The 13,377-nt window shown below is 41.7% G+C and overlaps 1 pseudogene; it reads left to right on the plus strand.

Moving 5' to 3' along the window:
- The first annotated feature begins 12,342 nt into the window (after nucleotides 1–12,342).
- Nucleotides 12,343–13,102, plus strand: LOC142455535 (small ribosomal subunit protein eS6-like; annotated as a pseudogene).
- The last annotated feature ends 275 nt before the right edge of the window (nucleotides 13,103–13,377 follow it).

A 13,377-nucleotide genomic window follows, 5' to 3' on the forward strand; every position in this document is an offset into this window, starting at 1 on the left:
TTTAACACAAACCAAAAAGCTATAACTTGAAAAGTCACAGAGTTGTACAGAAGTAAAAATCCTAACAGATCAAGCAGGGTGATTTATTTATTTTAGCATTAAACAACGTGGGTGTGGTCAGCCTATATTGATGATCCTGTTTTCTAGGTCAAGTACTGGGAGATTTACATTTGTTACCCTTGTTCTCATAGACCAGATAGGGTTGTTAGCAGAATCAGTTTTATCTAGGAACCAGTGGATTCCATTGAAAACAGAGCCACATCTTGTAGCTTAAGTAGAGCATTTTGGGGGATACTATTTTGAAGTCATCAGGAATATATATCATGTTCATATGCATGCTCCTCATCGGTGGAGGGCATACTCAGCAGTCCCGTGTTGGAGGCGAGTGGAAGCACCCTCTGTCTGGGATCAGGCCGTGCACCAGCTCCTACCCCGAGAGTCGACTCTCTCTCCTGGCAACTCTATCAGAGAGCTACACTCCAGCTTGTTTCCAATGGCTGATTTTTCAGAAATAGAAGACCTAGATGAATGTCTTTAGGTTTCCTACCTCTATGCTTGGCAAATGAGTTAAGTTACTTGCAATTAGGTCCTGCATTGAAGGTACGTTGTAATATAGGCATACATACGTGTCACCAGGGCAGTTTGGAAAGAACAAATTTTGGCTGGTCCCTTTTCTGACAAGACGACAGCTCTTCTGTCCTGAGGCAGACAATCACCCAGGGCTAACTAATTAAGTCCACTCAGATGATACGGCAGGGTGTGCCTTTGACCAAGCTCCTCCCAATATTAACGAAAGTGGATTTTACTTATGTTCATGAATAATTATTTCTAAATGGATTTTATAATAATTGAATCACACTTTAACTGCAATAAAGGTGCTTGCCAGTTAAAGGAAACGCACGGTGACACCTTTTGCAAATTGGATGATGGTGTATAATTTTCCCCAATCCAAATTTCTCTTTGTAAGCATTGTTACCAATTGAAATTACCTCGCTCCCAGTACATCTGTATAATGATTAGTGCCTAATAGCTGTACACATTAATGAATATCCTAACAATATATTTGGTATCATCCTTTACTCTTTCCTTCCCCCTCAAGTCCCACATTGAACCCAGCAGGAAAAGTAAGTGGGTGTTCCATCATCATCTAGCCTGAGACCCAGGCTTTCTCACCTCTCAAGGCTGAGGGCCCAGCCTCTCTCACCTCATCTGTCCTAGGAGCTTCTGATTCTGCCTCACCTGAAAACTACTCTCCAGTCATTATTTTAGTCAGATCAGATCAATATTCATGTCATAACTTCCCACTCACAATAAAACACATTGTCATTCGTATTGCCCACCAGGAACAAAGTGACTGGCCCTTGATGAGCACCACGCCAACCCCACTGCCTTTCACGTCACTATATTGACTTTGGATTCTTCTCTATGACGTCACCCACACCAGCCTCTGTTAGCTTCCAGGCCTGAGCACTTGCTTATCCCCCACATATCCCTGTGACTCATACCTTTGGCTATCTTTTAAAAATGTAACTGGGTAGATAGCACATCTTCAAGGGTGGTATGCTGGATCATTTCACCCAAAAGTCAAATTTCCACTCTGCTCATGATGGGAGGCCTCAGTGAGAGTGTGTGGGAAACGAACACTGAGGGAAATCTGTCCAGGACTATATTCTCTAACTTATAACATGGAATCTGGAAAGCTAAATCAGAGATAAAGTCCAAGTACATAATCCTGCTTTAAATGTATTCCCACAGGGCACATGGTTGATTCTGTCTCTCTGTAGGAGCAGATATTCTGTTATCATCCCCTTCCACCCCCTCCCCCCTCATTGGGTTTCCTCACCTGTGAGCTCAGGGACTTTACTGTGGTCACCACCCACCTTGTGATGTTTGTAACTCCTGAATATGTATGTCTAATGGCTACCAATAAAAACACCCAAACAATAAAGATGCTCTCTCCTCCAGTCCCAAGCCTCCTTTCCTCTCCCTCTTCCCTCCTTCCTTGCTCCCTCTCCCTCTCCCTGCCCCTCTCTCTCCTGCCCTCTCCTCCTCCCACATGCATCCCCACATGAACTACCAAGAAGGGCTGAGGTGAGCTTGCTACTATGAAATGTGTCTGACTCCTTTGTTTTACTTTCTGTTCTTTCTCTTACTCTCTATGACTTTACTATGATTTTTATAGTTTATAGCTGTACAATGGTGCCTACTGGACCCATCCTTATTTGTTAAGGGCTGGCTTCCCTGACAAGAGTGGACAAGAAATATACAACAAAGTTCAAGTTGGAAAAACAAGCAAACAAAAAAGGTTAGACTTACTGGTCTTTTAGAGCAGCATTAGAGGAACCCCCAAGAAGACAACTTTTTAAGTTGAAATGGTAAGGGCCATCTCTTAGCCAAATAATAAGATGGACTTATTAAATAAATGACAGCATGTGCTTTTTCAAACAGTCACCTCGACGGGCCCGGCGATGGGCCCACAGAGGACAGTGGAAGCCGGCGAAAGGGAGCAGGGGGCTCAGAAGGGACTGCATCACCGTTTTGTGGGGATTGCAATGAAGGAAAGGAAGCAATTGATGTATGAACTCAAGATTAGAAAATTAATATGCTATGTAACTTTCATGTAAGCACAGTAAAATGTAAAAATACAATAAGGTATAAGGCAGGGGCTTTGTTGTTCTTGAAGGCAGAGGTTCGGGCTATCGCACTTTTGACTTTATCTGCCCTTTATCACTAAGTCTAAATGAACACTGGCATAGAGCAGGCATACAGTTCATTAAGTTGTTGGATGAATAAATAATACAGTTATGAATGAACATGTCTAAGGGTATAAAAATTAGGGTATATATGTATTAGGACAAATCTCTAGTTTAAATCTTTAACATCAACTTTGATCAACAAGAGTTCTCTCAATCTTCTAAATAGGAGGAGAGTATATTAGGAAAAAAGTAAAATAAAAGGAAAGAGAATAGAGAACTAGTGAATACAGAGGACTTGAAGGCAAGGGAGGAGAACTACTGTTTACATTACTTTATTGCAAAATTTTAAGGAACTGAGAGTTCTCACTGAATGCATTGTTCTTTTTAAAGGGTTGTGACTCTCTGCTTTTCAACTCTGCTTAAAAGATGGGCTTTCTGCCACGCACTACAGATCACCAGATTAGTTCTTTGTTGGCTAATGGGAGGCAAGACATTCCATAAAGGAGGACCTTCCTTGGAAGATTCCCTGCCTCTGGTTCCCTGTAGATGGAAGTAGGGAAATACAAGCAGCAGCACTCCAGCTGATCTCAATTGCCCTGAAGTTGCCCAGGGAGGAAGGCTGATCTCTAAGTGGTGAAGGCCCAACCATTTAGTGCTTTATAGACCATAGATTACTGCACTCAGAAGCAAATATGCAGGCAGTCCTGACTGCAGAGCACTGATGGAATGTGCTCCCTGCAGCTCAATCTGCACAGTAGCCAAGGACCCCTGCATCCTGCCCCCCTGTAGCCCCTGGATATCTTCCAAGGGAGAGCAAGTTCTTAAGCTGAACTGCAGATGATGCTCCACAGAGCCCCGTATCACTTCAGAAGTCAGAAGTGCCCTCAGCCCTGGGACCAGTCTTGGCCAGAAATCATGGCAGTTTATACCATTTACATTTTTGTTTGTTAGTTTGTTTAGGTAATCATGATGCCTCTCTGCCGCCAAACAGCATAGCTAGTAATAATGTTGTAAACATCCCTAATAATCATTGATCTGTTTGGTGTCCACAAAATTGATACGCTATTGCTAATGACTAAACAGAGCTTTCTGAAGAACTCTATGGATGAGGCTTTTACGGAGAACCCAGGTGAAAGTTTGAGCTAAGGTGTACCACAAATGCATAATAATTGGCTGGTCCATTTGCATTTGTAGCATTATCTATAATTTATCTATATTATTCTGTAGATTAATTGATCGGCTTGCACTTGGTGATATGGTAGTATTTAAACTAGAATGCATATGAAGTAAGTCAAAGCAGAAACTCTTTCTCTTTAAGCTTGAAGTTCAAACCTGTGTCCTCAGAAATGATGAGAAGGGCCTGTTGCCCTCCAGGCTCCAGGTGACCTTCCTGTTCTTTGTATTTTGAAATAGTATTCAGATATAGGAGCTTCCATTTTTCTTTTTTTCTATTTATTAGCTACTTTTGCATACGTCACTTCATTTACCTATAATCCTCAGATGTATAAAGACTGCCAATAAAACTCACTGACATAGAGTTGATTTCAGCTCTTAGCGAAACTATAAGATAAAGTAGAATTGTTCTATAGGGTTTCTGAGACTGTAAATCTTTAAGGAAACAGGCACATCTGTCACTGGTGGAATGACTGGTGGGTGTGGGTTTGCACCACTGACTCTGCAAATAGCAGTGCAAACCTAAAATCACTACACCACCAGTGCTCCTGGCCAACAATGACAAATTCATTGCCATAGAGTGATGGGGATTTGGACTCAGAGTGGCCCTATAGAAAGGAGTAGGACTTCCCCTGTGGGTTTCTGAAACGGTAACTCTTTAAGAGTTAACTCTTTCTCCAATGGTGGTCTCAAACTGCTGACATTGCCATTTGTAAGCTAATGCAGAACCCCTCCACCCCCAAGGAAATAATAATGAAAACTTACAACAAACAAAAAAACCAATGAGGTATTCAACTGCACAGCCCACTGAAGATGGAGTCTATAGAATGGAACCCGCAAAAAAAAACCTGTTTTTTAGAATTATTGTCCTCAGTTTGTAAAGGAGATACTAAAAGTCCAGGCCACTTAAATACTTTGCCAAAGAAATTAAACTAGTGGTAGGGCTCCCAAACTCCCAACCAAACTTCCTGCCCTCGCTTTCATTCTAACTCATAATGACCCCAGAGGACAGGATAGGATGACCCCTGTGGGGGCAGTAGTAGGGTCTGGACTAGTTCTGACTATTGTCCTCATCTTCCCTATTAAAAACGGACCATCCCTTGAATGGATTCAGAGACCTTTGCGACAGAGCATAGAACCTCAGCTTCCCGAGGCTGTGCATCTTTAAAGCATCATCTTTCCTTCCCGGAACACCTAACCTTACTGTGAGAAGTCCAACTGGTTGTGCCAACGGAGTTTCTTTCCTTCCACTTTACTCTGTGTTCCCTAATACTTCTGTACGTACGAGTTCTGTGTTGCTATTGAAGACCGCGACCTTGATGTGACCCACTAACCAAACCCAGTGCCATCCAGAGATCATGTCAAGTTTCCGAGGCTGAAAATATTTATGAAGCAGAAAATCTAATGAGTAGCTGATGGTTTTGAACCACCAGGGCTTGTTCATTAAAAACTGATCTCAAATCCCAATATCAGAATATGTAGAATTTAAATTGTCCAGAGATGAATAATACTGTCTTTTGAGAAATTGTGAATCATTAAGAATACTTTCTACATACATAAGTATATATTGATGAGATTGTTAAAAAAATAAAATGTCCTACTTAAGGTATGATTAATGTGATTAAGCCCAGTAATGGTCCATAGAGGGCAAATGAACTGCTCATTGAAACCGAGTCTGAAGAGTTATGCAATTGCACTCTTACTATCTAGACTTGGGTACTACACACTGCCTGCAGTGCAGGACCAGGGAGTGTCTCTTTCTGTTCTGCATGAGGTCACCATGGGTGGGAACCAACACCATAGCACCCAACAACACCCTAGACATAACAAGAAAAGATTTCCATGGGAATTATCCAGGTACGTTTTTTAGAGACTGGGATTCTGGATCTGTGTTACCAATGTGACCACAGTTGCCCTCTGGAGTTCTGAAACTATGGCTCTTCTGGACTGAGATAGGGTGTGAATGTAAACTATGGATCTGATTTTGAAGACTTAGCTACAAAAAATGTTAAGCTCTGTCAGTCATTTTATAATGATTACAAATTAAAATGTAATTTTAAATATTTTGAGCTCAATAGCATGTATTATTAAAATCATTTTACCTCCTTCTTTTTAGGATTTAAATGAGACTGCTAGACATTAAAAATTACACCCATGACTTACATTGAACTTCTGCAGGGCAATGCTATGCTGGAGAATTCCAAAGATATCAAACCCCTGGCATTTATGGACAGTGGGAACATACCATGATCATTTACTCCAACTTTCCCATGACAGGTTGGAAGCCCCTTCAAATGTGAAAGTCAGATTAAATATTAAGTGATTGATACATGGACTTGTCTGAGGAAGCACTATGAGATACATTCCAGGTGGTATGGAATGCATGCTGTGGGGAATTCTCGCATCAGGGTATCAGAGGTTGCAGGCAGCTTCCAATGGGCACTTAGAAAAAGGGAGAAGATGGCACAGCTGCTGGTGCCAAGCTACGGGAAGGAACTGATTCAACACTGGTAGAAGCACAATAGAAAACTTGATTTCTTTATGGCCACAAATAAGCAACCCTAAAAAGAAACCCTTTTTTTTTCCATTTTCTTCTCTAAATTTCTATTAACTACATATTTTCAAGTAAACCACACAACCTTTTAGCAAGCCACTCACCACCTGCTTTTTATTTATTTAAAAAAATAACATTAGTTACAAATGAAGTTCTTTCTGCCTTTTCCCTGTTCTGAATTTAATTTGCCCCTTTATTTCTGTAGAATCAGTCAATCTGAAACAGCTTTGCAAATCGTTATAGGCTCTCCGTGTTACATGCCTCATTGCTCTATGCATTTGTCAAAATTTTCGCACGGAGAGGAATAACCTAAGGACATTAAAATTAGCACATATAAATTAATCACTGATTCTAGTTTTGGTTATTAAATCAGTAAGAAAATTGATCAATTTTAAAACTTAAATTAAAAAAGACATACCCAGAAGAGGTGTAACTGTTAATCTGACTTGTTTCAATAAGAACATGTGCTTAGACCATATGTCGATGAGAACACAAGAGACATAACTCATAAGAAATGTTTTGTCTTTAAATCTGGAATCCAAACGGTAGAATGAAAGCTATGTTTTATGCAACTCAGAGAGGGTTGTCAAATTTATAAGAAACACCGAAAGTAACAAAGTTGTTTCTGGGTTACTGTTCTCTTAATCTTGTTTATTAATTCAGGTAATACACTGCTACCACCATCTTCAATTTAATTGTTTTTATTTCTGTGCCATTAAGCTCCATTTCTGTTACGGTTGAAGTATGACAAAAAGGACAAAGCCAGAGTACCTGGGCAGTTGCACCGCCTCACTTACAATCCTCAGAAGATCCTCTTTGGTGGAGAATACAAACGACAGTCCTCCACATTCTCACTCAACGAGTGGTTTTTATTTCTTAGGAGTTTCTGCAGGACCTGCTGCTTCAGCCCTTCACATTTTCAGATGCGTCTGCCTCACTCCCTGGCTGACCCTAAATTTGTGCTGAATACATTCTTGAGTTGTAAGAAAGCTGCTTTCACGCTCTTGCATACTCTGTTGTAATCCCTTGGTAATTACATAGTCTTTCTCTGCAACAATAGGTAAATCCAGGGGGAATTTGGTAACTCTGCTTCACATGTGAAATTGTACTTGGGCATCTCAGCTGAATTTGCCTCCCAGGGGACCCCAACTTAGAAAACAGTTCTGTTAAAAATGCCAAACAGAGGAGCTCAAAGGTTATGATGACAGTAACTTCCTGTCAGTGGGAAACTCTGATTGAATAAAGTAGGACAATCCAACTCTCAATGAACTACTCATTTAATATTGACAAAATTTGAATTCCCCAACCAACTGCTAGTTTGTCATACTGTGTGACTTATGTGTTGCTATAATGCTGAATGGTTTAAAATCAGGAAAGCTGTTTATCAGAGTCGTATAGTTTCATGCAGCTAATTAAATCTGTAAACTGAGCAAATATTCCTTAGAAACTGGATTATATGGTGCAGGAAAAAAGAACACATTTTCAGTCATTGAAAATGCTTTTGGGGACACGAGGTAGGCCGGGTCTTTGGGGGTACATCTAACAGGCCACATTGACCCGGGCTTCTGGGTGCATCTGGGGGACCCTGGCCAGGTGCCGTGGGACACTGGGACACTGACTCCTGGATCTTCGAGGTGCGCATCATGCCCCAGAGGCTGCCCCAGTGCAAACTGGTGGAAACTCCCCTGGTGAACTGGACACAGTTCAGTTCCTTAGACATACTTGTAACATGAGGACTTAGAAAGTACATGGTGTCGGAGAAAGTGGAAGGCAGCTGTACCGAGATTGTTGAACTTGAGTAGGGAGACAAACCAGGTCTTGCTACATCAAAGCCCTGGATGATGTATTAAGCTATGTATTAATCTGGCAAACCTGTGATGGACATTTTGCTTTGTTTTTTCATATTAGGTTGTATCTCAAGGTGTTATGTCATTGGGAGTCACCCTCTGGAGGATGTGTTATACGGTTTTCTGATTTTCAGTAAATGAACCTACAGGTAGACTCAGGGTTTCAGTGGTGTGGGTTGGGGTGGGGTGGGGTGGGCAGGGGCATGGTGGGGGGGGGGAATAAAAGGGAGAAGATAGATGTCAAGGAATCCAGGAAGAAAATGTATGTGTAGAAACATTGTGGAAGAAACTAGACAATTCTAGTTTACATGATTCAACTATGGAATGATATTTATATGTATTAACTCCTAATTAATAATACATTTAAAAACAAACAACAAAAACATAGATCCAGGAATGGGTTTGGGGCACATACTAAACTTAAGAAAAATTAGTTCTTACATAATGGCCCTGCTTGATACTTGCCCTCAGGAATGGGAACACAGAAGACAGAGGTGCTAAAGCAAAATGTGGCAAAGATATTGGATGGTTCCCGGCTATCAGTAAACTAGCATCTGGAGTCTTAAGGTCTTGTATACAAACAAGCAGCTAAGCAAGATGTCAACTAAGTCCACATGGAAGAAGCACACCATCATCAGTCACCAAAGGCTTGTAAATCAGATAATCCAAAGCTGAAGGAGGGAACAGTATGAGAGCCTAAAATATGAGAATTCATTTTGCGGAAGGCTATGGCTGACAGGGGAGCTCAAGATTCCCTTGTGGGAGAACTACCGAGGAAATAAGCGTCAGTGAACTGCCAGTGCCCAGGAGGAAAGTGGTTACTGAACAGAGTGCGCTGGAATGAGGAGGACAGAAGATCAAAGGGATACATCTGACTTGGACAGTTAAAATTTTGTCAGTTGATCCCTCCTCCCCCCGCCACCAAGGCATGCAGGACCAGATCTGGTTTTCAACATTTTCTGTGTTTTTGTTTTGTTTTGTTTGTTAATGTTAGGGTGCACCTTAGAGGTGTTATGTCTTGACGTTGTGTTATACATTTTTCTGTGTTTCGGGATAGGAAACCCAGGATTGATGAACCTTCAGGGGCAGCAAATAGAATACATGTTTCAGGTTGAGGGGGGCAAAAGGGATCTAATGTCAAGGCTTCCAAGAAGAAAAAGAACGTTTGGAAACAGATTGTGGGGGCAATTGCACAAATATGCTTACCATGGCTGAACTATGGAATGATATGACTTAAGCATTAACTGCAAAGAAAGATGGAATTTTAAAAAGACCAGTGAAGCCACATAGAGAAATTTTGCTATAATTCAGTGTTATTGTATAGCTGATGTAGGTGTTGACTGTGAGACTTAATGAGAGATTTAGGTGATTATTATAAGAATTGATATTTAATGTAGGTGTTTATTGTAAAAGTTGAAAATTTGAAAGTGTATACAGAAATAATGAACTGGAAATATGTGTTGATGTATAAGATAACATGTTAAAAACAATGTAATATAAATGACGTTGGCATTTCCAAGAATATGCTAAAAAAAACAAAACACCAAAGCATCAGGCCTGGAGACTCATTGATGCCATTCAACTTACAGAGGACACAACCTTTTAAGTTAAAATCCACAGGATTTTAAGCACTTCCGAATGGAGTTCAGGAATACAGCTTTCAATGTGGATCGTATCTCAAAGCAAAGCAAACTAACATAAAAAAATAAAGATGCTCACAGCTGGATCAATAGACAACACGATAAATGGAGAAAACGTTAAAGCTGTCAGGATTTTATTTCACTTGGATCCACAATCAATGCACATGGATTTAGTAGGTCAGATATCCATTTGGCAAATCTACTGCAAATGTGTTCAAGAGCAAACACGTCACTTTGAGGACTAAAGTGAGTGTGATCAAGGCCACGGTGTTTCCAGTGGTCTCATGTGAACGGGAAAGCTTGGTAATGCAGCAGGGAAACTGAAGAGGAATTGACTCCTTTGAATTACAGGGTAGGCAAAGAAGATTGAAAGTGCCATAGATTTACAGAAAAACAAAGCCATCTGATTCTGTGAGAGTGTTTCCGAATGGGTCTTAGAAGCTAGAATGAGAAGACTTCTCTCATGCACGGGGACATGTTATCGTGAAGGACTGGGCTCTGGAAAAGGGCATCATGCTTGGTAAAGTAGAAGTCAGGGCCAAAGAGTAAGACCCGCAATGCAATGGATTGATGAGATGGATTGGTACAGTGGCGGCAGCCATGGTTTTAAGCATAACAGTCGTGAAGATGACGAAGGGCCAGACAGTGCTTCAGTCTATTGTTTAGATCACTACAAGCAAATAGTCAGAGAAGCTGGAATACATGAAGAAGTATTTGGTATCAGGATTAGAGGAATTGCAATATGCAGATGACACAACCTTGTTTGGAAGCTCTTACTGATGAAGGTCAAGGATTGTAGCTTTCAGTTGTTATTATAACTCAAGGTAAAGAAACAAATCCTCACAATGGGACCAGTAGGTCACATCACGAAAAACAGAGAAAAGGTTGAAGTTGTCAAGGATTTCATCCTGGTTTGGATACACAATCAGCACTAATGGAAGCAGCAATTAAGAGATTAAAAGACACAATGCAAGGTGTAAATCTGCTGCACACATCTCTTCGCAGTGTTGAAAAGCAAGGAGGTTACTTGAGGACTAAGGTGTCCCTGTTCCAAGTCTTAGTATTTTCAATTGCCCCAATGCATACAAAAGTTCGACATATCATGAGGAAAAACAAAGGCATCCATTCGCAGTTGCTGCCATGCAATATTGTACTAAAATTGCTGCAGATCAACAGAGAGTCAGGCAAGAGGAATAAGCAAACCGTACTGGAAGTTCAAGGCAGAAGGGCATGCATGTCTCAGAGAAGGTGATTGCATTAGTGTTGGTGGGCCACCCACGAGGAGTCACATCTCAGTGGAAAAAGAATGCCTAACAAGGTTTATCTAGAACCCATGGGGAGAATATGCCCAGTACTAATCAGACAGCTTTGAACTAGCTCTGTCCCCTTTGCTATAGACCATGTGCTATAGACGACTGGGACTGTAGACACCGTCCCTGTGAGGCGCACAACACCCTTCAGAGGCCACACTAGCAGATCACAATGCGAAAACCCCACTAAGTTGACTGGGCTTTATTTATCTGAAACTCACCTATAATAGATTTACGGGACTGACATACTCCCTGGGGCCTGTGGCTGCAATACCCTAGTGTGAGAAGCAGATGATGGCTGTCCCCAGGTTATGGAATCGGAGATCATGAAACTTTAGGTCCCTTGCTTTGAGGGTGTTCAATGAATGGTGGCCTGGGAATACCATATATTTACTATGTTAATGTCCTCCATGTTATCTTATGATATGTATTAGTCTGGTAGGCAAGGTTCTGCCCTAGTGAATGGGTGATCTTGAGAGTTTTGCCTGATTACCGATCCTCATTGTTTATGTGAACTGTCTAGTCACGTAAGTGGCTAATCTGCACAAGCCGACAGTTCATGCATGTGTGCGGCATGGAGCTGGCCTGTACTTGTGCAATTTCCTTTTCTCAACAGTGCTTTAAATCCTATACCTTTGGCTAAACTGACACTGTCAATGGAATTACCTGATGCCCCAAAGGGATAGTTTATAATATTTCCTATCTTATTGATGTTCCTAGAGTAAGCAGAGACAAATCTAAACTATATATACATGAATGGATTTTGAGCTTGCACTTCATTCTAGCCCCAATCTAAGAACAAGTGGTTCTTATCACATGCCTCTACTGTATGCTTACTCTGCTGAAGGAATCACTGAAGATATGAATGATATAGCAACATGCGATGAATAAACCAGATTATTCCTGGCTATCAGAAAGAATATGTATGGAATCTTATAGACTTGACTTCAAACAAGCAGACATCTAAGTGAGATGTCAGCTAAGTCCACACGGAAAAAGCACATCAGCCTGTGTGATCCAGGTATTGTAAATAATAAAGCCAAAACCAGAAGGAGAAAATGGTATCAGAGTAAAAATTGTGCTCTTTTCCGTGGCATTGCAGAGGCGATAGGCTGCTTCACCATGAAGCCGAACATTTCCTTCCAAGCCACTGGCTGCCAGAAACGCATTGAAGTGGACGATGAATGCAAACTTCGCACCTTTTATGAGAAGTGAATGGCCATGCAAGTTGCGCCCGAGGTGCTGGGTGATGAATGGAAGGGCTATGTTGTCCGCATTGGCGGTGGGAATGACAAGCAAGGTTTTCCCACGCAGCAAGGTGTCTTGACCCACGGCCATGTCTGCCTGCTGCTGAGTAAGGAGCACTCCTGCTACAGACTAAGGAGAACTAGGGAGATGACGCGCAAATCTGTCTGGGGCTGCATTGTGGATGCAAATCTGAGCGTTCTCAACCTGGTTATTGTAAAGAAAGGGGAGACAGATATTCCAAGTCTGACGGACACAACTGTGCCTCGTCGCCTGGGGCCCAAAAGAGCCAGCAGGATCCGCAAACTCTTCCATCTCTCTAAAGAAGATGCTTCTGCCAGTACGTTGTGAGAAATCCCCTGAACAAAGAGGGCAAGAAACCCAGGACCAAAGTGCCCAAGATTCAGCGTCTAGTGACCCCGCGGGTCCTGCAGCACAGGTGCAGGCGCATTGTCCCAAAAAGCAGCACACCCAGAAAAACAAGGAGGAGGCCGCCGAATATGCCAAGATTTTGGCCAAGAGAATGAAGGAGGCCAAAGAGACACAATAAGATCAGATTGCCTAGAGACGGAGGCTGCCCTCACTGAAGGCTTCCATCTTCAAGTCTGAGACTACTCAAAAGAAGAGCCTTGAATAAATAAGCTCGTCTAGCTAGTAAAAGAAAAGAAAATCGTGAAAACCCGGTGTGCAGAAATCTATGATGACAGTGGAAACCCCAAATCCCATGTCAGGGTCCCCACATGGATTCAATCTCCCATGAATCCTCTCTGATCATAGTGAGGACTGTGAACAGCCTTTCTATCAGGTGCAGAGTGTGGCAAAGTTGATTATGACAGATGTAATTTGGATTAACATGTAATACCTTAGCATTTGAGCTCTCTCTTGACCTATTTAAAGTTGTTTCCATTTTTA

This window comes from Tenrec ecaudatus, chromosome 8 (assembly GCF_050624435.1).
Source record: "Tenrec ecaudatus isolate mTenEca1 chromosome 8, mTenEca1.hap1, whole genome shotgun sequence".
In the NCBI taxonomy this organism is placed as follows: Eukaryota; Metazoa; Chordata; class Mammalia; order Afrosoricida; family Tenrecidae; genus Tenrec; species Tenrec ecaudatus.